The sequence below is a fragment of the Physeter macrocephalus genome, chromosome 16 (genome assembly GCF_002837175.3).
Source record: "Physeter macrocephalus isolate SW-GA chromosome 16, ASM283717v5, whole genome shotgun sequence".
In the NCBI taxonomy this organism is placed as follows: Eukaryota; Metazoa; Chordata; class Mammalia; order Artiodactyla; family Physeteridae; genus Physeter; species Physeter macrocephalus.
Genome location: NC_041229.1, coordinates 61871705 through 61896241, shown reverse-complemented (window position 1 = coordinate 61896241; position 24537 = coordinate 61871705). Strand labels below are relative to the sequence as shown.

Here is a 24537-nt window from a genome sequence, read left to right as displayed (position 1 = left end):
AAAAGGACATGACCTAACAGTTTTACTTCTAGGAATTTATTCTAAGTAAATATATAAACACATACTAGCTAATTATGGAAAGTACTTGTCATAGAATTGCACATAAAAACAAAATGTGAAAACCATTTAAAAGTTCATTACTCTGAGCTTGCTAAGAAGAAAAGTGGTCTATCTTTTCAACAGAATTTAATACAGAAATTAAGAAAAATGAGGCAACTCCTTGTACATCTACAGAGAAAAAATATGAAAACATATTAAATAAACAAAGTAAGTTATAAATAGATGTATATAATATGATCCAATTTTGGTAAAATAAAGTAACTATTACTATTTTATATGTTCAAAAATCATTGAGCCGCATTCTCTGTTCTAGCTACTATTCTAAAAGGTAGTGACTCAAGAGTTAAAACAAAGAAAAAGTCCTTATTTTTATAAAACTTACATTCTAGTGGAAAGAGACAATAAATAAACAAGCAAATAAATAGTATGTTAGATGATGATAAGTGTTAAGAAGAAAAAATTATAGCGAAATAAAGAGGTTAATGAATACTGGGCATAAAGGATTGCTATTTAATATAGGGTCATCAGGAAAGACTTTTCTGGGCACAGTGAAATATGAGCATAATTCTGAAGAAAGTGAAGGTATGACTGGGAAAAAAAAATTTGTTCAAACAGAATAAGAGCAAAGGCCCCAATATGGAAGCATGCCTGAAGACCAACAAGGAAACCGGTATAGCTGTAGCACAAAAAAACAAGAGTGGTCAGAGAGGAAACTGATATAGCGCCTTGTGGGACATTGCAAGAAGTGTTACTTTTGCTAAGAGTGAGATGGGAAGCTCCTGGAGATTTCTAAGCAGAGGAGTGATATCTTGCTTTCAATTTAAAAGGGTCACTCTCCACACTGTGTGGAGAATAGACTGAGAGAGATGGGGTAGACTACAATAACAATGACAATACAAGGGAATGAGTTAGAAGACTACTGCAACAATCCAGGAAAGAGATGATAGCAGCTTGTATTAGGATGGTGGTTAGTGCTACACATGGTCTGTGGCCTGATTCAGGATATATTTTGATGGTAGAACCAGTAAGACTTGCTTGAATTGGATATGTAAACAAGATGTCTGGGATAACCAGTTTGAGGGTTCAAAAATATTCCCCTAAAATGGTATCCCAAATTACATCAACTCCAAGTCTCTATTTGACCAAACTAACAAAAATCCTGGATCTGCTTCCCCCTCAATATGACCCCAAACTCAAAGGGTACCGTTAGCAATTAGTAATCTCTTCTAATGCTCTCAATATTCACTAGTGGTACCAGAATGCAGTTGAATCCCTTTCAGAGCGAGCAAAGTCCACAACTGCTCCCATATTACTGGCAGCTATTCCCTAAGTCCATCCTTACCACTTCCATGGTGGCCACTCCTCCGAACTAAGCTTCTGACTTGATTGCCCTTTGCACTCCACCTGGTCATTCTGAAAATCCCTCAGGTTCCTCAAATAGGGGCCACCCTAAATCCCCATCTACTACAAATTCTCTACATTTACTCTTCTAGATTCATATTGGTGTATATTTATCCTGGATTCTAGAGTACTCAATATCATCAATTATAAAAAATGTCATAATGTCTAGAAAGGCATAAGAGGTTCTCCTCTTGGCTTGGTAACAGAAGCTTCCTTGAATTCCATCTTCTGTTTTGCATAAACAGTTTCAATATCCCCATCTGAGGCTGAGATGGAGTTTACACTGGAGGGTCCTGTAAGCAGGACTTGAATGGGAAGAAGAGATGGAAAGAATTAATTTTTTGAGCCCCTACTTCAGGTTAAGCCCAGAATTGTCTCATTTCATCAATACAATGAAAAGTAGTAAGATGAAATGTTACTGAACTAAACTTGAGTCCACTAGCACTCGTATAGTAAAGCCAATCTATTGACATCAGGTTGTGGTGAAGGAATGTGCTGTGCTTATTTCAGGGCCACACAAGGAGTATGAGCAGCTAATGCTCAAAAGGTCCAAATTCCCCAATGGATTTCAGGAAAGTCTTTTTTTTAAGGCAAGGTGAGGGAGAGAATCACAGGTGCATGATCAGCTTGGGCGTAATTCTCAGATTGGTTGAAGGTGAGGTAACAGGGTGGTGTCACAGGGGTTAACATCGTCAATCTTCAGACTCCAGTCAGTCTGGGGGCCATGTGCTCACAGTCATCATGCAGTTAACTTCTTAAATCTGGTGGGTGTTTTATAGTATCTGCAAAACAACTCAGGAAGTTGCATCAGACACCATTATCTATGTACTTCAGGAGGGAACTAAAGATTCTGTGACTTTGCTATATGGCTCACCTATTGTTTACATTGTTACCAGTTCTCCTGGCCCAACTGCTATTTTTTTGTTACTACAAGTTTACATTCTTTCAATCATTAAGTCTTGAGCCAGGCCTCCTCAGGGGACTCCTGGGAGACTAAAGCTTTTCTACAAATAAGGCAGGTGGAGCACATGGGAGGGCAGGCAGTTCTGTCCTGGGAAGGCCTCATAGGGTCCAGCTTAGTTACTGAAAAACTTAAAGATTAAATGAGTGGCCCAAGGTTGCATAGTTAGAAAGTGGTGACAATGCAGTTTGAGTCCACTTTTCATATAAATACATGACTTCAAGGAGACTAATGTCAATAGCTATCCCTTAACTGGACAAGTCAGCCCACATTTTTGTATCCCTGTCATCTGCAATGATAATGCCACCTGAATATTCAATCAGAAATTCATGTTTTCTGAAGTGAGTAGATTGGAGGTATGATCAGACAGCAGAAGCAGGAAAATCTCAGGGTTCACAGGAGAAAAGGAGGATGTTCTTCCTTTCTACCTTGTCTGGCAAGCAAAGCACTACTGGTTGCAGCTGGGCACTGCCCTGAAAGACAGGGAGAGAAGTCCACTGAAGGCAGGATCTGATGCCTCTGTGTCTCTTTCCCCGTATGATATAGTGATTTATAATAAGAAATATATACTTGATCTTTGTCCCAGTTCCTGACACAGGGTTCTTCAAACTCATAAATTCCTAAGTTATAAGAGTGGTAGAAGTATATTTTGTTCTAATGAGGCAACTCTGGGTGGGCTCCTGGATGGGTGATGGTCACCAGAAAGACAAAGCCATGATTAGAAGTTTCATATTTTCAGGCCTCCACCCTCCATTCTCCAGAGAGGGGAGAGGGGTTGGAAATGAAATTAACAATAGATTAATATTATGTGTGATAGCCTCCATAAAATCCCAATAGCATGGGGTTTGGAGAGTTTTCAGTTTGGTGAACACATCCACATACCAAGAGGGTGATGTACCCCAACTCCACAGAGACAGAATCTCCTGCACTCAGAACCCACCCAGACCTTTAGTAAACATAAGTGTTCCCTGAGTTCTATGAGCCTCTCTAGCCAATACATCAAACCTGAAGAGGTGGTCTTGGGAACTTCTGATTTGTAGCCAAGTCAGACAGAATTTGAGGGTAACCTGGGGACCTACTACTTGAAATTGGCATCTGAAGCCAGTGGCAGTCTCCTGGGACTGAGCCCTTAAACTGTGGGATGCAACAGTATATCTAGGAAGATACATAGTGTCAGAATCAAGTTAAATTGTAGGACAACAGGCTGGTGTTGCAGAATTGCTTGCTGTGGGGAAAACCCTCCATGCATCTGGCACTGAAACAAAGGAAAACTGTGTTTTTACTAAAACACCTAGGTTATCTGATTTTTCTTCCCTGTCTTCCTCTCTGTTGGTGGGATTCAGTGAAGGCTGCCCCAAGATGTGCCACTCTGGCATGCAGATTATTGCCAGCTGAAGACAAGCAAGGCCCAAGAGACTCAGGAAGAACCTTGGAACTTCCACCTAACTGCCTAAGATAATTTAATATAGATAGACTGTTCCAGGAGGGAGATATCACTATTAACTATATAACAATATAGATAACTACAGTATATTATGAACTAGGAGTGGTAGACTGGGAGGAACTTAGCAAGGCCAGTTTGATCCAAGTCCTTCTGTGTCCCATTCTCTCTAGATGGCCCAGCAAACATTTGTTTAACAAACATTAAATCTCTACATTTCCCTGTGAATCACCTTACTTCCCTTTGAAATCCCAGACCTCTACCTCCTTCTGCTTAGTCCTGTAAGATAAATAAATGTACCTCATCTTGCCTTATTGTCTTTCAAATTTCTCATGCTTATGTTAATCCTCCATATATATGTATTAAATTTGATTTTCTACTGTTAATCTGTCTTATGTCATTATAATTATTTGACTAGGCAAAAGAAAGAAGAGGGCAAGAGGAGAAATACCGCCCACCCCCTTTCTTCGTTGGCAAGTATCACCCACCAGATTTCAAAAGACTCCCTCAAAAGACATATTCTCTTAGCCAAAGATGAGCCAGCTAAAAGGAAAGGATCAGGGGACAATGCCAGGCAAGAGAGACCCAGTGATCTCAGCTGCCCTTCTCTCTGTAATCAATGGATTAGAGATGGACTGGCCCATTCCTCAGGATTTTTAGCTGAAGCTGAAAGTAGGGCTGAAATTAGGGTGAAGCAAGTGAGGCACCTAGAGTACAAAATTTAAGCACTCTCTCACTCTCAATTTCCATTCTACCCTGGGTTCCTCTCTTGCCTCACTCTAGTTCCAGTCCTGGATGGAACCCTGGGTGGATTATTGGCTCTCTCTAGCATCACTGCAGAGGTCTGGGTGAATTCCTTTTCCCTCAGTTTATTCAGACTAAGGCTAGAATTTTTCAAAGAGAACATAAGTTAAAAACTGGCAGTAAAAAAAGAAACAAAAAAGCCTGGAGAAAACATCTTTCAAAAAATATTCACCAATCATTTAACCAAAGTTCATGTTAAAAACAAACATTTCTTGGAATTGAGAGAAAACTAAAAGATGAAACCAAGAGTCTGTCCTCTGTATTGGGGGTTGACCTGGAGGAACAGGAGGTAACTGTGTGGTGAAATGAACCTGTTTGTGAATCTGATTTTGATTCTACGGGATTGCTTTAATTCTTTCATTAATTTATACATTTACTGAAATCTTATTAAACACTGGAAGGAGCACTGCAGCTGAAGACACTCCACTTGATGTTTCTTGTTCTGACAGATTAGATCTTCAAACAAATTATGTGCTAGGGAAAAAAGAATTCATATTTGAATGTCTGCTGCAGGCCAAGCACTGGGTGGGATTAACCTATCTCATTTTATCCTCATTAATGTATGTTAGGTGGGTAGTGCTACTGGCACAAATTCATTCCACCACCTGGCTGCTTCTCATTACTTAGGTTGCCCTCTCCACACTCAAGACATAAGCAAACATAACTAGTCACTGTTGGATCCCCGACTCAAATTAATGACTGACATTGAAACTCTTGTTTACTAGAAAACACCTACACTACTATTCTAAAAGTAGGAAAAGTGAAGTCTTATTGGAAGGACACCATGCCAGCTGCCCTTATACCTTCTTTGTGCCTCATGTCAACTCACTGAAATAGCTATTAATATCCTCACATATAACTAAGGAAACAAGCTCTGACAGATATGATAATTTCCTTATTCGATCATCACACATTTTGTTCATCTATATGTTTCATGCACTACATCTGGGATATAATGATGAAGAAGACAGATCCCCCACAACTGGGATGAACACAGGGAGGTGGGATGTTTCAGGTTTGGGGGATGGGAGAAATCAGATAGACAAGCAACAGCTACAGTGCAGCACAACATGATAGGAGCATCATTAAGAGTGGTATAACTGCTCTGAGAGCACAGTGCAGAAGAGCTCAGTGTAGGTCCATGTAGTGGAGATGTGCAGGTGTACTGGGAGTGGGAAGGGGAAATATGAAACAATGTGGGTAGAATTTCTAGAGGACCTGGGAAAAATGAGTATGAGGTTCACTTCCAAGAAGACGTGTGTAGACATATAAAGCTTGAAACAGAAGAAGAACACTGGAGCAGGAGGTACTGATCTACAAGCAAAATTATAATAAATTAAATCATGGAGTAAGATGATAATCAGTGAAACAAAATGCTTTACATGGGATATAAGTGTGAGAGAAAACAGTCAGATTTTTAACATTACTAAAAAGCTCTAATATAAAATATAGACAACTGTAAAATTCTCTTTCTCACCATAAACACACAATATGCTGTTAAGAATTTATCTCGTGGTAGTGTTGAATCATCCAAATCAGCTAATACAATGTTGGAAACCTGGTTAATTTTCAAATCAACCACCAAAAACAAAACAAACAAACAAAAAAAACAGCTAATTCTAGCGAGATCTTTTATAGGAAATAAAACCTAAGAAGTTTCATTAGCACTGAGAACATGCTTCTTCTTTGTCCTTGGGTGACTTGAGAGCTAGAACAGTAAAGCAGTTAAAGCAACTTCCATGAGGAAGACACTTGAATGTGTCCATGTCTCTTCTCCTAAATTCTTTCCCTATCCTGTTTCTCCCATGTTCTTGATCTGGTGCTCACCCCATTCCACCATTGATACACACATGCAGGCACACACATATACCAACATTAGTCTTCCATTTGCAGTTATTTTAACACCCAGGAATCACAATATAAACAAATAAATGAATTAATGAGTAAATAAATAAATAAGCAGGATTCCTGTAAATCAGCTGATTTTTTTTAAAGGGAGAAAACAAAAACAAAAGTGAAACCAGTTTTTCACTTCCTGTTTGGAGGATAAAATAAGGTCCTTTCACCACAGAGGCAGCTGAAGTCTAGGCTGAAGGTTTCAGTCAGCAAACTACCAGACTCCGGGAAAGAACCAGCTCTACTTTCTCTCTAATATCTCTGGAGCAACCTGAAGACAGGAGCTTGGCCTCAAGAAGACAAGTAAGTGAAGGAAAAGGAGGGAAATGGGACAGACAAAGAGATAGAATGACATACTCAGAGACTAAAATAAAAACAGAAATTGATGGAAACAGGCATAGGGACAGTCAGAGACACAGGCAGATTAAGGCATGCTAAGAACACAAATAGGAACCTGGCTTTCTCATTGTTCCAATAAACAGCTCCAAATCTGGGGGAAAGGGAGTACATTATCGAAACAAACAACTTGGTAATTTTTATTGTCAACTAAAAATAAATCTAGACTTAGGTAAAAGACTATTTGAAAGGATTATTGCAATAGGGGAAAGAGACTATTGTAATAGAGAAAATAATCCAAACATAGAGCTTCAAGCATCTCAAAGGCCAGGCAGAAAGGAATATTCTTTTAGAGGGAAGGGTCAGCAGGCTAAGAAGAACACAGTATACAGGGAGTGGGATAATCAGGGAATATTTTATCCTTAGGAGGGATCATTAAGGAGAGGTTGTATGCAGGGTCAGGAGGAGGGTGGGTCAAAGTTAAGGGGACTGAAAAGGAGAGAATTTTAACTAATGTTTAGTTTCAAACACTTTCCAATTGATCAGGGAGACAAACAGCTCAGTGAATCCTTTATGAGGCAAAGAATGGAATTTAAAGGGTCTGTGTCTGCTGCTATATTTAAAATAGGTAACCAACAAAGACCTACTGTATAGAAATAAATAAATAAATAAATAAAGTTAATTTAAAAGGGGTGGGGAGGTCTGTGTCTGGCCTCCCTATAAGTAATAAAGGGACACACAGATGAGTTTATATAAGTCATATGGGGAAAGGTGGCTCTTTGCAGTAAACTAATTCTCAGAACACAAAAGGATGGATGGATTTCTTTAACCATCACTGCTTTCCAGGAGTAAAGGACTCAAGAAAAGTATTATGATTCATGTAAGTAACAGGTGCTATGGTAAGCACAGAGAAGAGAGGAACTAACTCGACCTGAAAGAATAAAGGAAGGCTTCACAAATAAGGAGAAACCTGAATTGGGTTAGGAGCATAGTGTCCTGGGAAGTGCTCATGTAACATAATATTTTAGGGGAGGAGACAATTTCCCTTCTAGATAAGTTTAATTACATACTTACAAGATCCCCACCAAGACATGAAGACTCAAAGCAATCTGGCAATTGAGGCATATATACTATCCCAAGCTAAGGAGAAGGAAGTAGGAGTGTAGGGCTTCAAAGGTGAGGAAGACATTTCACAAGAAGATGAGAAGAGCAAATGGTTGGTAAGCAAATGTTTGCCATGCCATGCAGGTACATCTTTCTGATATAAAAAGTTGTCTCTGGTAATAGCTCTCTCTGGTACAGGCCCTCTATATGATTCTTTTAGGCAGTTTAAGGAGAGGTAAAAAGTTTTCCTGAGACTGCTGAGTCTTAATTACCTTCAGCTCAAAACAATCCACAGGCCAAAGTGGCAGATTTGGAGGTGGCATATTCTGCTCCCCCTCAACATACAGGGTTAAGAAAACTATGAGGCTGAGGACAGATGACAGAGTATAGTTTCTAAGAGAAGTAAGTGAACTAGATGTTAGGAAAAGGAAAAAGAGTGGTTGTAAAAGGAATTGGGTTAATTGTTGCCAGATTGTGAGGGGTTTTGAATGCCAGGGCCCAGTAATTTGATCATATCATAAACCAATGAAGAGTTTTCAAGTTCTGTAAACAAGTAAATGATTTACCTACAAGTTTCAGGATGCATTGTGAAAGATGGACCACAACAAGGATAGAGATAACAGATTCAAGAGCTTCTCATACAGAGCAGTCAAATAAATAGGGCAAACTAATGCCGAGCATTTAGTAAATAACTAACAAGGACCACAGTTTAGGGGAAAAAGTAGGGAAAATGGGCTTCCAAGAAATAAAAGGTGCCCACATCACCATTTCCCCATCAGAAAGGAATGGATACCCCCAAATGGCTAGACTTAGGAATTCAGGATGAGTTTCTAACTGGATAAGCTGTTCAACACAGTTAATCCAACAAGTCCAAAAAGGAGCTAAAGGAATAATAAAATCTATAATAGGAGGCAGAGACTAAGAGGTGAGCTAAAATTTTATTACTTTTTTTTATTGAGCTATAATTCATATATTATTCTGCTGTGCAACATGATTCCATATGTGTATATATTGCAAAACAATAACCAAAGTCTAGTTAACATCCATCACCACACAGTTATAGTTTATTTTTCCTTATGATGAAAAATTTTAAGGTCTTCCTCTTAGAAACTTTCAAATACACGATACAGTATTATCAACTATAGTCATCATGCTGCACATTAACATCCCCAGGACTCATTCATTTTATAACTGGAAATTTCAGCCTTTGTCCTTCACCCATTTTGCCTTTCCCTCTCCCCCACCTCTGGCAACCACCAACCTGTTCTCTGTATCATTTAGTTTGTTTTTGGTTTGGTTTTTTTTTTCGTTTCCATATGCAAGTAAGATCATATGGTATTTATCTTTGTCTGACTTATTTTACTTAATATAATGCCGTCAAGGTCCAACCATGTTGTTACAAATGGCAGAATTTCCTTCCCTTTTTTACTGCTGTATAATATTCCATAAGAAATGTACCACATTTTCTTTATCCATTCATCCATCAATGGACATTTATGTTGTTTCCAACTATGGTTATTGTAAATAATGCTGGAATGAACCTGGTGGGGGAGAGGGAGGATTTTTTCAAATTATTGTTTTCTTTTCCTTTATAAATACTCAGAAGTGGCATTGGTGGATCATTATATTTGACAGAAACTGGGAAAGGCTGGACACTGCATAAAGAGCCTAAAGCAGCTCACGATTAGCAGCAGAGTCTTTGAACACACATTCTCTAACTACTTATTGAAAGCAGCCTCAAGTTACTCTCCATCCCATTATCTGCTTGTTTCTTTCCTAGCACTTAAAATAATCTGAAATTATTTTGCTTATTCAAATACTTACAAGTTTATGGTTTGCTTCCCTCTACTAGGGGTAAACACTGTAAGGGCAGGTATCTAACCTGCCTTATTCATCAATCAACAAACAGTACCTAAAACATTTCCCAGCATGATGATAGCCCTCAATAAATATGTGTGAAATAAATGCTGAAATTTTTAAAATCTTTGCCAAACTTCCAATCCATGGTACTTGTATGATCTAGTTCACTCAAAGGCACATTCTCATGATGGGTACAGAGAGAAGAGATGGTCGACAAAGAGGAGCTCCCTAGATTCTTCTATTGTTTCTCTGATATCAGTCTGCTTTAAACTTATCTGTAAATAAACCAGATTTTTCATTTGTTTAATATTCAAACTCTTTACTCTTTATTCTAAGAATAGGAGAATATTTCCAGGATATATTAGAGTTGTTGTTACTGTTGTTGTTATTAATTCTGTACAAAATTTAATGTATATTTTCATTATGGAGAATCAGGCCATACTGCAGCTCTGGGAAATATTCTTCTATTGTTTCTTTGATGATTTTTCTCAAACATCCTTTCTGATCTCTCCTTCTGAAAAACATATTAGACTCAGTCACATGTTGGCAGCATTTCTGGATCTAGCCTGCCTGTCTCCTTAATGAGCTTTATAGCTCTTCATAGCCCTTTCCGTGTCTTTATCCTTTGAAGTTAAATTCTTAAAGATCCCTCAGTTGAACATTCTAGCATAGTAGTTGAACCTTCATGTGTATTCATTCAAATACTGAGACAGAAAGAACACTTCAGTTGGAAACTAAGAAGTAAAGAATCTCAAAGGAGATATCTTCATGTTCAGGCCAACAGGAATGGCAAATTTAGTTTTTACACTCCCATCTTTTCTCCATTAAAAATGTCTCCTTAGAATAGGGTTGGGTTTTTTTTCAAAATATGATTGAACACTTGGCAGCATTTATAAAATTAAAGTTGGGGGGTTTATAAAAACCATAGTTCCTGAGCAATAAGCTAGACATCCCATGTCAGATTCTCTGTGAGTGGGGCTGGGAACCCACATTTTTAAGATGTCCTCACGTGATCATTATCCAAAATAAAGACTGAGAACAACTACTTTGAAAGATTAACTCATACTTTTAACTTTAAATTGGTTTAAAACCAAGTCCAGTTCAATCAGTCAGAGGAGTGAGGACATTACAATCCTTAACACCTCCGTTAATTTGCTGCAATTTCTGCCTTCTTTAAATCTATCTCTATAATTTGGCATTCAAATAGACCAAAACTATATGATAAGCTAGGTGGAGAAATCATTGTCAAAATCTTTCCAGCACCACAAAGTATGGGCAAATAATCTACCTCTAGGCCACAAGTCCTTCACTGTAGGCAACACTGAAATAGACAAGAACTAAAAGACATCTTTTCTTCTCCTCATCCTTCTTCCTACTACCCATATCTCTACTTCTCTTTCATTGACACAACCCCAGTATCAGCTCTGAGGCACACAAAGCTACAGAGAATGGCTTGTTGCCTTGGGAAACTATTGGAACAAGTGCCTATACACAGCACTCAGATATACACACTATTTTACATGTATTTTTCTTAGAGAATAAGTCAGTGGAAAGACACAACATGGTCTTGAACAAGGATGTAAGTCTTTGACTGTTAATAGATCCTTGCTGAAACTCACAAAGTTGAATTTTTATGTGACTTCAAAGGATTTCTTCCCAGACACTCTAGACAGGGGTGGGAAGGAGGGATCCTGGTATACACCTTAACTGTAAAACTGATTTACTCCTGAGGAAAATACTAGTGTGTCTGGACCTACATACACCTAGTAAAGGCCACTGCATTAGTCTTCAGCAGAGATCATTTTGTTAGGTTACATAAATACCAGGGACTCAGTCTTTAGCAAGGACTAAATATATGGATTGATTTCCACAATACACTTTCTCTAGTCCATATAAAGTCTTACTTGTACCATTCTGCTTTGTGAGCAAAGGTTGTGTCCACTGTGGTATAAACCAATGCTCCTAAATCACTGGCAGATCACCTCCTAATGTGGGGATATATCCATGGTCTGCTAGCTCCCTTCAGATAAGGTCATCTTGAAAAATGTCTTCTGACACATTCAACTCCTATCCAATGCCCAGCAGACTTACTCATGCAGAGTGAGAAGAGCCTGACAGTGTAAGAGGACACACAGACTCCCCAACTCCAGTGTCAGGACAATATCTGTCCAAATCTGAACCAGCCTGTCCAGTGGAGACAATCATTAAGGAGTCTACCCTCCTCCCTATGTGGCTTTGTCTGTGCCCTTGAAATGACAGCTATGAGAATTCTAGCTCAACAGGCTTAGTCCTAAGTCTTAGAAAGAAAAAGCAGCTGCAGTTACTGTCCTACCCTTTTGGTTCCTTCCTAACCTATTTGGAGGTCAATGGCTATGGGATTTCAAAGGCTGAAGAGGCTTTCTTTGGGTTACAGTCTCCCACATTTCCTAAAGGAAGAGACTTCTCCTTCTGAGACAACAAGAAAATAACTAAAACATTAGCAGAAAAGAGACACAGCAACTCCCTTAACTTTCAGTCTACACCAAAATGATGAAAGTTATTTTGCATGTTGCAGCAATTTCTATGGCTAATATTTCCCATTATCTCATGGCAGAAGCACCAGGAGACAGGAAGCCACCTCTGAAAGTTAACCTTCAGAATCAGCATTCCTGACTGCAGCTGTGGTATGTAGTTTCTAGTTAAAATTTAAAAAGAAAGAAAGAAAAAAATAAAGCATGGCCTTAATTTAGACCCTTCTGTCTTGATTGATCCTTTCATTCCCCAATGTATGTAAGCTTCCCAATCTTTATTGTACTTGATATATTGTCATCAAACCCTATATTTATGCTTCCTGGAGTGGTGGGTCTGCCATTCTACTTTCAGTTTTCATGGTCTCCTGCAGATTGGAGCCTGCTCCTCTACCTTGGGGAGCTTCTCGTTTTCCTACATGTCCATTCCTGGTGCTATAGGATCCTATGGCCCTTGGGCCTTATTCATCCCATTCGAGCAGCCCTTGTCTCTTTTCATGATGTTTTCCCCATTACACTTGCCATTTTTCTGGTTACTTTGGTTCCTAGGCCAATCTTAACTAGATATCCTCTCTGAAAATTTGCCTCTACCACCTGGAATAGGTGTAGGCACCAAATGAATTCCATGTACAGAATAGCTCAGCTACAATCCTGAGCCACCTAAATTCCAAGTCCCTTTGGCCAACTAAAAGGAGGTCTTGAAAGTTATATGTCTCCCCAGATAACAGCCATCCTACTTGTTTCCATGGCATACACTCCCTGGGCTATGCTTCCCTTAATTCCTTTCTACACTCTACCTTGATGCACTGAAAAATTCCCTGGAACCTAATCTTCATATGTATTCCTTCTAAGTTCTCTGGTTTAGCTCTTCAAGTCCCCACTAACAGCTCCTCTCTCCAAATTTTCCTAAAATGTGAGGCATGCTCTTATTACTAGGAGAATCAGATTCTCCCTTGGCTTAGTGGTGGAAACCTCCTTTAGGTCCTCCTCCCCTTCAGTGGATTTACCTCATTGAGTCCCACATCCCTCTGGGCACTGAGACTGTGGTTCCAACAGGGCTTTAGAAAAATTAAATGATAGGAGGAGTTAACATTTATTGAACCCTTAGAATAGGTCAAACACTGGGCTGAGCATGTTACATATTTTGTCACTTGGCACACAGATGAGGGTAGCTCCATGATTCTAGGCCTATGTGATGCCCTCCCCCTGCTGCTAGCTAATAGAATGTGGCATAGATGAAGGAATTTTTCAGATGAAATTAAGGTCCCAAATCAGTTGATTTTGCATTAACCAAAAGGAATATTATCCTGGGTAGGCTTGACTTAATCAGGGAAAAGACCTTAAAGAGTGACTTGGCCTTTCTTTAGAGATAATTTTCCCTCCCACTGGCTTAAAGAAGTAAGCTACCATGTTGAGGGAGGGCCTACAGAAAAGATAATGTAGCAAGGAACTGTGGACAGTCCTAAAATCATAAGGAGATGAATTCTGTCAACATGTATAAGCTGAAAGCAGCTTTTCTCCAGTTGAGACTCTAGATGAAAATACAGCTCAGTCAACACCTGGAGTGCTGCCTTGTAAGACCTTGAGCAGAGGACCCAGCTAAGCCATGCCAGACTCCTGACAGAAATTGTGATATAATGTGTGTGTTTTTTAAGATACTAAGTTTGTGGCAATCTATAATACAATAATATAAAAATAATACAGATTTTGGTGCCTAGAAGTGGTACCTAAAACTTGGGAACAGCTTTGGAATCAGGCAAATGAGCAGAAGCTAGAAGAACTTTGAAGAGCATGACAGAGAAAGCCTATATACCTTCGACAGACTGTTAGAAGAAATCCAGACTTTAGGTATGCTGCAGTGAGGGCTCAGAAGAAATTGAGGGACATGTTAATAGAAACAGAAGGAAGAGGATTCTTGTTATGTAGTGATAGAAAGCTTAGCAAAATTATGTCCTGGAGTTATGTACAAGGAAATACTTAAAAGCTGGTTTTATAGTTAGGGAGACTTCCAAGGAAGGTGTTAAAAGTGCCTCCTGATTTCTTCTTGCTGCTTATGATAAAATGTGAGAAAAGAAAGATAAATTGGGGAAAGAACTGTTAAACAAAAAGGAGCCAAGCCCTTATAATTTTGAAATTTCTCAGCCTCTGCAAAAGGCAATACCCATTAGAATAAAGAGATTCACAGTCTTGAATCTCTGTTGATTATGGTTGTACAACCTTTTCCTAAAACCTCAGAAAGATTAAAAGGTAAAGAAATCAGGCACAAAAATGGTCCTTTCAAGAAGATAAGGGTTTGCCTCACAGATATCAACCAAATTAGAAGTCCTCTAGGAAGCTTAAGGTCACTGTTCCCTACCATCTCAGCGGGAGGCCAAGGCTTTGGTCACTGTTCACTACCATCTCAGTGGGAGGCGAAGGCTTTTCCAGAAGGGTTTGTCTGGAAAAGAACCATAGAAGTGGCTTTTGTCTAAAGGAGTGAACCCCACTGAAATCTACAGAAGATCCACAAAGTTCTTGAGAAAATTTGTTCAGCAGAAACACTGCTAGCTGTTGTTGGATGGAGAGTCTGTTTACGTCTGTCAGATCTAGCTGGTTTACAGTATTGTTCAACTACCCTGTTTCCTTACTGATCTTCTACCTAGTTGTTTTATCCATTATTGAAAGTACAGCAATGAAATCTCCAACTATTATTTCAGAACTGTCTATTTCTGTCCTCACTTCTCAATTTTTGCTTCCTATGGTTTGGAGTTCTGTTGTTAGGTTCGTAGGTTTATAAATTTTATATCTTTTTGATGGGTTGACACTTCTATCAATATTTAGTGTTCTTCCTTGTCTCCTGTAACAATTTTTGACTTAAAAGTCTATTTTGTCTGATCTTAGCATAGATACCTCAGTTTCCTTTTAGTAACTATTTGCCTGGAGTGCCCTTTTCCATCCTTTCACTTTTGTCCAATATATCTTGGATATAAAATGAGTCTTTTCTAGACAGCATATAATTGCATTTTGTTTTTCAATCTATTACGAGAATATTTACCTTGTAATAAAAGAGTTTAATCCATTTACAAAAATTACTGATAAAGAAACACTTATTCTGCCATTTTGTTTTGTCTTTTATATGTTTCGTATCTTTTTTGTTCCTCAAGGTCTGCATTAACTGCCTTCTTTTGTGTTTGATTTTTTTGTAGTGTATGATTTTGATTCCTTTCTAATTTCCTTTTCTGTATATTTTTAAAGTTATTTTAGCATTGGTTGTCCTGGAGCTTACAATTAGCCTCTCAAACCTGTAACAATCTATGTTGAATTAATATCACATTAGCTTCCATAAGTATATAAAAATTCTGATCCTACACTGCTCCATCCCTCCTCCCCTTTATGTTGTTGTGTCACAAATTACATCTTTCTACTTTGTGTGCTCATTTAACATAGATTTATCATTATCATTTTATTCATTTGTCTTTCAATCAAATTGGGGAAAAAAAAAGGAGTCACAAATGAAAAATACAGTAATACTGGCTTATATATTTCTTTACCTGTGCTATTTTTTCATGTGGCTTCAAGTTACTCCCAAGTGTTCTTTCATTTCCACCTGAAGGACTCCCTTTAGCATTTCCTGTAGGACATATCTACTAGTGATGAGCTCCCTCAGCATTTGCTTATCTGGGAATGTTTTAACTTCTTTATTTTTCAATGATGGTTTTGCCAGCTATAGGACTATGGGTTTTCTCTTTCTTTACGTACTTTAAATATGTCATCAAACTGCCTTCTGGCCTCCATGGTTTCTGCTAAGAAATCCAGTCTTTTTCTTACTGAGTCTCCCTTGTATATGACAGTCACTTCTCTATTGCTGCTTTCAAGATTCTCTCTTTGTCTCTGGCCTTTAAAAGTTTTATTATAAAGTGTCTCAGTGTGGACCTCTTGTGTTTTTCCTCCCTAAAGTTCATTGAGCTTCTTAAATGTGTAAATTCATGTATTTAATCAAATTATGACTTTTGGGGCATAGTTTCTTCAAAATTCTTTTACATCATTTCTCTCTCTTGTCTCCTTATGCAACTTCCATTATCTGTATGTGGTATGCTTGATGGTGTCCCACAGGTCTCCTACGCTCTCTTCATTTTTGTTGACTCCTTCATCTTTATGTTCCTCAAACTGGATAATTTTAAATGACCTATTTTCAACTTCTCTGGTTTTTAATTCTGCCTGCTCTAATCTAATGTTGAAATTCTTAGTGAATTCTTCATTTCAGTTATTGTAATTTTTAACCCCAGAATTTGTTTGGTCCCTTTTTATAATTTGTATCTCTTCAGAGATATATACTATTTTGGGCACATCATTCCCCTGGTATTATTGAATCTTTGTCCATGATTTACTTTAGCATTTTGAGCATATTTAAGCCAGATGAATTAAAGGCCTTGCTGAATACATTCTATGACTTGATTCCTCATGATAGTTTCTATTCATTTTTCTGTGAATGGGTCATATTTTCTTGTTTCTTTGCACGTTTTAAAATTTTTTTTGTGGAAAACTGTACATTTTGAATTTTATAATAAGGTAACTCTTGAAATCATAATCTTTCTCGTGCTCAGGGTTTGGTTTGTTCCTGTAGGTTTTGGTTATATGTTTAGTACTTTTCTAACTTTTTCTCTAAAGATATTTGTGGTTTGTGCTCTCTGAAATGTGTTCTTTAGCTTATCATGAGCTTATGTGTTGATTGAGATTTTTTTTGCCTAAAGACAAAACAAAAAACAAACCAACAAACAAAACAAAAAACACCTCGCTTTGCATACTGGCTCAGTGTTTAGCATTCCTCCAATGCTTAACCTGGCCCTTTACAACTCTGCCTTAGCCTTCACTTTCTGATTCTGAACCTAAGGATCATTTAGAGGTATAAATCCTACACACAGGGAACTTTTTACTGTTCCACTTCCACACAAAATCTCTCTCACCAGTCTTTCCTACCAAGTTTCAGCATGTCTATTATTTGTCTCAACCTTAACATCTTCCCCCAGACAGTAGGGGTTGTCCATTTACCTTTCTTGTTTGCAAGGAATGCCCTTCACTTGGTTGCTTTTGTGCCCTGAAGAAGCTCTGTGCTACGCAAAATAAAAACAAAATTCTCTTCCATCAGTCCTTCAGATAGCCCCCAGAGGGCTCCAAATAGACAAACACAATTCTCTGAGATCAAGGTCTGCTCTTCTCCCTTTGAAAGCAGGGACAAGGGTCTCACAATGGGAACGTGGTGTGATATCTTCAAGATTCCCTCAAGCAGGGGAGGAAGGTGGCCCAAAGGCAAGTAAAAATGCCACAACACTCCCCTACCATTTTTTTTTTTTTTTTCTTCTTGGTGGTATGCGGGCCTCCCTCTGCTGCGGCCTCTCCCGTTGCGGAGGACAGGCTCCGGACGCGCAGGCCCAGCGGCCATGGCCCACGGGCCCAGCCGCTCCGCGGCACGTGGGATCCTCCCAGACCGGGGCGCGAACCCGGTTCCCCTGCATCGGCAGGCGGACGCGCAACCACTGCGCCACCAGGGAAGCCCTCCCCTACCATTTTTAAGTTGCCTTTTTCTTGATCAGCAGATATTTGGTTACTATAGACCTTTGATTATTTTCCAGATTTCCAACAAAGTTGATTCTGATGTTTTTTCTCTTGCTTCTTTATTGTTTCAGTAGAAGGATGCGCCCTTGGAGCTACTTATCCCTTCATATTTGTGGATGTGCTCCTATATAATTTATTTTTCATAATGGCTGTGCTTAATAACTGCCTTACAAAATTCCTGAACATTTGACATTTGGTTCTCATGAGTCAGTATAGGCTGGTTCCAGCATACTATGAAATATGGCCAGTGAGGGCATAACAGAGGTTTACAGAGGTCTCTGAAAAAGCACTGAGAGCATGTGTATAAGAAAGGTCTTGGGGCTTCCCTGGTGGCACAGTGGTTGAGAGTACGCCTGCCGATGCAGGGGACATGGGTTCGTGCCCCGGTCCGGGAGGATCCCACGTGCCGTGGAGCGGCTGGGTCCATGAGCCACAGCCACTGAGCCTGTGCTCCGCAACGGGAGAGGCCACAACAGTGAGAGGTCCGCGTACCACAAAAAAAAAGGAAAAAAAAAAAAAAAAAAAAGAAAGGTCTCCCAACCCAGCCAAGAACTGAAGGCCTATGATTGAGATTTTATTCCTCCCTAAAAACGGTCTTGGATTATTTTCTAACCCTTTTATCAACTATTCTTCTCCCCTACACCTAACCCATTTCTGATCTCAATGAGAGCTTCTCACAAAAGATAGACCCTTAGCCACTCTAACTCTCAGTTATCAGAGCTCCAGAAGATTTCAGGCACCCTTCAGCAGACAAAGTAATAAAAGACTGCAGTATCACCATATGATAAATGTCAAATAATATTCTAAATCAAGCTTTTGTAGAAGAAAATGCATGAACCAAAATTTCTCAGGCTCTATTATAATTTTAGACATCATAATTATAGTTATAATTAGGGTCACAGTATGTAAAAACAGCACTGGCCAGGCAGAAATGTTTATTTCTAGGAAGTTAAAGAAACTTAGATAAAATTAAAAGTCTGTTGCAAGAATGAAGTTGAGACAGGATCTATAAGACATGGCAACATTTCTTTATGTGGAAAAGTTTTCTATCCTTGCCAAGGCACTGCTGACTTAAAAAGAAAAGAAAAACTATTGTTTCTGGGAAATGAGAGAGAGACAGAGAGAAATAAAACTGAAAGCCTTTCCACAGCAGTTGGTAGAAGTGAAGGAAGGGCTGACCCTGACAGCTGGGTGATGAATAGGGCTTATATGTGTGATGCCCCACCCAGGGGCACTCACACTCATACCTACACAGGACAACCCACCTTATAATCAGTATTCCTCTTTTTATGATAATTTTTAAACTTGAGTCATTATTAAACACATAATTCAAGATCCTTGAGTCTTTGCAAGATAATAACAAATGTTAAAACACAGTAAAAAGTTTTTCTTTTTTCTTTTTTTTTAACTTCCTTATCTTATTTTTAAATCAGGCCCTGTGCTACACAGGAAGCCAAAGCCTAAACTAAAAGCGGTCAGCCTTAACTCTAAGAGACTCAGGGAAAGAACCCACTCTATATGCACATATCTCTGGAACAACTTGAAAACAGGAGCTTAGCTTAAAGAGACAAGTTGGTAAGAAATAAGGGAAATGGAAGAGCAAGGGGTATAAGAATTGACCCAGAGACTGAAAAAGAAACGGTGATGAAAAAAGTCAAAAGGAGCAGAGACTAAAAACAGAGACACAAGGATAGACTATAAGACTTCTTAAGAACAAAACATGAATTTGACATGGTGGTTGATGCATAATAGCTACAAGTATGGGAAGAAGGGGAGTACACGATCTAAACAGGTAATTAAGAAACAGTTGGAGGGCTTCTCTGGTGGCACAGTGGTTAAGAATCCGCCTGCCAATGCAGGGGACACGGGTTTGATCCCTGGTCTGGGAAGATCCCACATGCTGCAGAGCAACTAAGCCTGTGCGCCACAACTACTGAGCCTGCACTCTAGAGCCCGTGAGCCACAACTACTGAGCCCACGTGCCATAACTACTGAAGCCCACGTGCCTAGAGCCTGTGCTCCGCAAATGAGAGAAGCCACCGCAATGAGAAGCCTGCGCACTGCAACAAAGAGTAGCCCCCGCTTGCCACAACTAGAGAAAGCTCGTGTGCAGCAACAAGACCCAATGAAGACAAAAATAAATTTTAAAAAAAAGCTTTAAAAAAATCAGTTGGAAAATCTATATAATATATAAAAGTACAAGGTACTATTGATAGCTCAGAAAAGAGAGCTATGTACTCAACCTAAAGATGAATGAAAGGCTTCACAAATAAGGAGAAACGTGAATTAGGGCAGAAGGAATATAGAACCCCTGGCAGAAAAGGTGGGGAGGAAAGGCTCATCCAGGGTAATATTTAGAGTCAAGAATGCCATAAGAATGAAGGAAGATGGCAGAGTGTGGTTTTTAAGGGAGAGAGTGAGGTAAGTATTAGGAAAAGGAAAAGGAGTGGTTGTGAAAGGTACAGTAGAGTATGATTCTTGTTAAAGTATAAGGGCCTTGAACGATAAGTCATTTTAATTTTATCACAAGACAATGTAGAATTTTCAGTTTTCTAAACAAAACAATACATGATTTAAATTTGGATGTCAAAAGGATGACTCTCGATGCAATGTGGAAAAGGAATTACAAGAGAGGAAAAAAATTATTGAATATACCAGAGCAAAGATGAAGGCCCGGTGGCAGTGCGTATACGGAATAGGTAATAGACTCATGAGCAAATTGATACAGGTGATATATAGGATAATCTATGCCCAATATATAGTAGATGCCCAACAATGAAAAGTTGTAGATGGAAAACTATGAAATAAGGTGTCCTGAAAACAAATGTGTCCATACCACTATCCCCCATTATCATTGGGGGATATATGTGGTCTAAAGGTGAATCCAGACAGGAGCCAGAACTGGAAATGAGTCTGTAATTAGTATGAGACATATTCCTACCCACAGAAGTTAATCCAACACCACCAAACACCAACACCAAGTACAAAGTGAAAGAACTGGATCACAGATAGAAAAGTGGGCACCCAAAACCAAATACAACTCTAAGAGAAACTAGAAAAGTTAGAAACAAATGAAGAATGCCTCAAAAGATTCCCATGATTAGAATCAGAACTACCTACATTTCATGACACCTTATGCATTCTCGAGAGAATCAAGAAGTAAAGTCATCTAATGAGGATTAGAGCTCCAATTAAAGCTCTGTTTCTCCCTCCTCCTAGACTACTCTCATCATTTCCTTCCTCCTAGACTGATGCAGAACCCTCTCTGACCATATCTTATTCATGGCTATAACCCCGTTTTTGAGCAGAACACCTGGCACATAGTCTATGATATGTACATGGGTTTGAACTGGATGGAAAAATTTGAGAATATGATGTCTGACTGTAGTGAGCTAAAGAGAGACAGAAGTCAAAGGTGACAATTTGAAACCTGAGACACTGGAAAAATTAAAATAGGATGAGTGTGATGGGAAAACAAAAGGAGGAAGAGGTTTGGAAATCAGGTGATGAGTGCAATTGGGACATCCTGTTTTGATCCACCTTCATGGGGAGTTCGACTGGTGAAGACCACATCTCTGTCTTAGGCTGATCCCTAGATTAGCTCTCCAAATGCATGTCTTCATGCCCTCACCCAGGTATTCAACCTTCTTCTCCTCTCCCCTCAACTATCCACCAACAATCCCCAAACATGTGGCCATCCCCTGCCCAGCCTAAAGGCTTTCTACAACTCATTAGAGACACAATGAAAACATGTTGTGAGCAGTGTTCTACATGGGGACATTAGGTTGGGTTGCTAATCATTGTTCGAGTTCTCTTTGTATTCACTTATTTTTTCTTGGTTTGCTTTATCAGGTACCAAAAAACATACTAAATATTAAACCTTTCCTAAAGTAGTTGTGGATTATCAATTTCACCAAGTAATTCTGTAAACTTTGCTTTATTTTTATTGAACTTATTTTTTAGAGCACTTTTAGGTTTACACATAAATAAGCAGAAGTTACAGAGATTTCCCATATACCTCTTGCCCCCGCATGCGTCATCTCCTGCATTATCAACATCCCCCAACAAAGTGGCACATCTGTTACAGTGATGAACCCACACTGAAAAATCAATTATCACCCAGAGTACGTAGTTTACATAGGTCTTGCACATTCTATGGGTTTTGAAAAATGTCTAATGAAGTGTAACGAACCCTTAAATATACAGAATAGGTTCACTGCCCTAAAAATCCTCTGTGCTCCTCCTACTCATTCTTTCCTTGTAACCACTCATCTTTCTGCTGACACCGTGGTTTTGTCTTTTCCATAATGTCATACAGTTGGAATCATAAAGTATGCAGGCATTTTAGTCTCACTTTTTACACTTAGAAATATACTTTTAAGTTTCCTCCATGTCTTCTCATTTCTTTTCATTTAATTTCACTTCATTCTTTTTAGAACTGAATAATATTCCATTGTCTACATGTACCACAGTTTATTTATCCATTGACCTATTGAAGGATATCTTGGTTACTTCCAAGTTTTTGAAATTATAAATAAAGCTGCTATAGACATCTGTGTGCCAGCTTTTGTGAGGTATAATTTAGGTAAATACCAAGGAGCATGATTGCTAATCATATGGAAAAAGAATATTTGGTTTTGTAAGAACAAACCAAACTGACTTTCAAAGTAGCTATTCCGTTTGCACTCCCAGAAGCAATGACTATGAGCTTCTTTCATGCCAGACCCTTGTCAGCAATTGGTGTTGCCAGTGATCTGGATTTTGGCCATTCTGATAGGTACATAGGCATATCTCATTTTATTGCACTTCACAGGTATTGTGTTTCATTACAAATTGAAGGTTTGTGGCAACCCTGCATCAAGCAAGTCTATTGGCACCATTTTTTTCTCTCCACAACCCCTGGCATCCACGGATCTTTTTACGGTATCCAAAGTTTTGGCTTCCACTATTTCATATAGTTGGAATCATAAATTACGTAGCATTATCAGACTGATTTCTTTCACATAGCAATGTGATTTAAGGTTCTTCCATATCTTTTCATGGCTTTATAGCTCAATTCTTTTTTTGCTAAATAATAATCCATTGTATGGATGTACCACAGTTTGTTAATCTATTAACCTACTGAAGGACCTCTTGTTTGCATCCAAGTTTGCAAATATGAATAAAGCTTCTATAGATATCATGGGGAGGTTTTGTGTAGACTTAAGTTTTCACCTCATTTGAGTAAATACCAAGTAGCTTCGTTGCTGGATCATATGGTAACAGTACAGGGTTTGGGGTTTTTTTTTGTAAGAAACTGCCAACCAGTCTTCCAAAGTAACTGTAACATTTTGCATTCCTACCAGCAATGTATGAGAGTTCTTAGCCATCCTAATTGGTGTGTAGTGGCATCTTGTTGTTTTAATTTGCAGTTCTCTAATAACAAAGATGGTGAGCATTTTTTCATGTTTATTTGCCATTTGTATATGTTTTTGGTAAAATATCTGTTCAAAAATGTTGCACCATTTTTAACTGGGTTGCTTGTTTTCTTACTGTTGAGTTTTAAGGATTCTTTGTACATCTGGGATACCAGCCTTTTATTAGATATATATTTTGCAAAGACTTGCTCCCAGGCTTTGGCTTATCTTTCCTTTTTTTTAAAACAGTATCTTTGGGCTTCCCTGGTGGCGCAGCGGTTGCACGTCCGCCTGCCGATGCAGGGGAACCGGGTTCGTGCCCCGGTCTGGGAGGATCCCACATGCCGCGGAGCGGCTGGGACCGTGAGCCATGGCCGCTGAGCCTGCGCGTGTGGAGCCTGTCCTCCGCAACGGGAAAGGCCACAGCAGAGGGAGGCCCGCATACCCCCCGCAAAAAAACACAAAAAAACAGTATCTTTCATACAACAGAAGTTTTAAAATTAATGAAGTCCACTTATCAACTTATTCTTTCATGGATCCTGCTTTTGATTTTGTATCTAAAGTGTCATCGTCAATCCCAAGGTCACCGACATTTTCTCCTATGTTATCTTCTAGGAGTTTCATAGTTTTGCATTTTATATTTAGGTAATACAATCCATTTTGAGTTAATTTTGTGAGGAGTGCAAGGTCTGTACCTAGATTCATTTTTTTTGCATGTAGATGTCCAGTTATTCCAGCACCCTTTGTTAAGACTATCCTTTCTTCCATTGGATTACCCTGACTCCTTTCTCAAGATCAGTTGACTATATTTGTGTGGGTCTATTCCTGGATCTTCTAGCCCATTCATCAATTCTATTTGTCTCTTCTTTTGCCAGTACCATACTGTCTTTTATTTTTTTAATCTTTATTGGAGTATAATAGCTTTACAATGGTGTGTTAGCTTCTGCTTTATAACGAAGTGAATCAGCTATACATATACATATATCCCCGTATCTCCTCCTTCTTGCGTCTCCCTCCCACCCTCCCTATCCCACCGCTCTAGGTGGTCACAAAGCACCTTCATAGCTTCACAGTAAGTCTTGAAATCTGGGAGTGTCAGTATTCTGACTTTGTTCTTCCCCCAATATTTTGTTGGCTATTCTGGGTCTTTTGCTTTCCTTGTAAACTTCAGAACCAAGT

The 24537-nt window shown here is 38.9% G+C and overlaps 1 protein-coding gene across 1 annotated transcript in view; it reads left to right on the top strand.

Annotated features, from left to right (window-relative positions):
- Positions 1–6751: 6751 nt before the first annotated feature.
- Positions 6752–24537, top strand: part of LOC102988908 (interferon-induced very large GTPase 1-like) — a 31398-nt gene continuing 13612 nt past the window's right edge. Inside the window, exons 1-2 of the mRNA XM_007110991.4 lie at positions 6752–6866; positions 12457–12526. The gene's annotated coding sequence lies outside the window, so the exon portion shown is untranslated. The remainder of the gene's footprint in view (positions 6867–12456; positions 12527–24537) is intronic.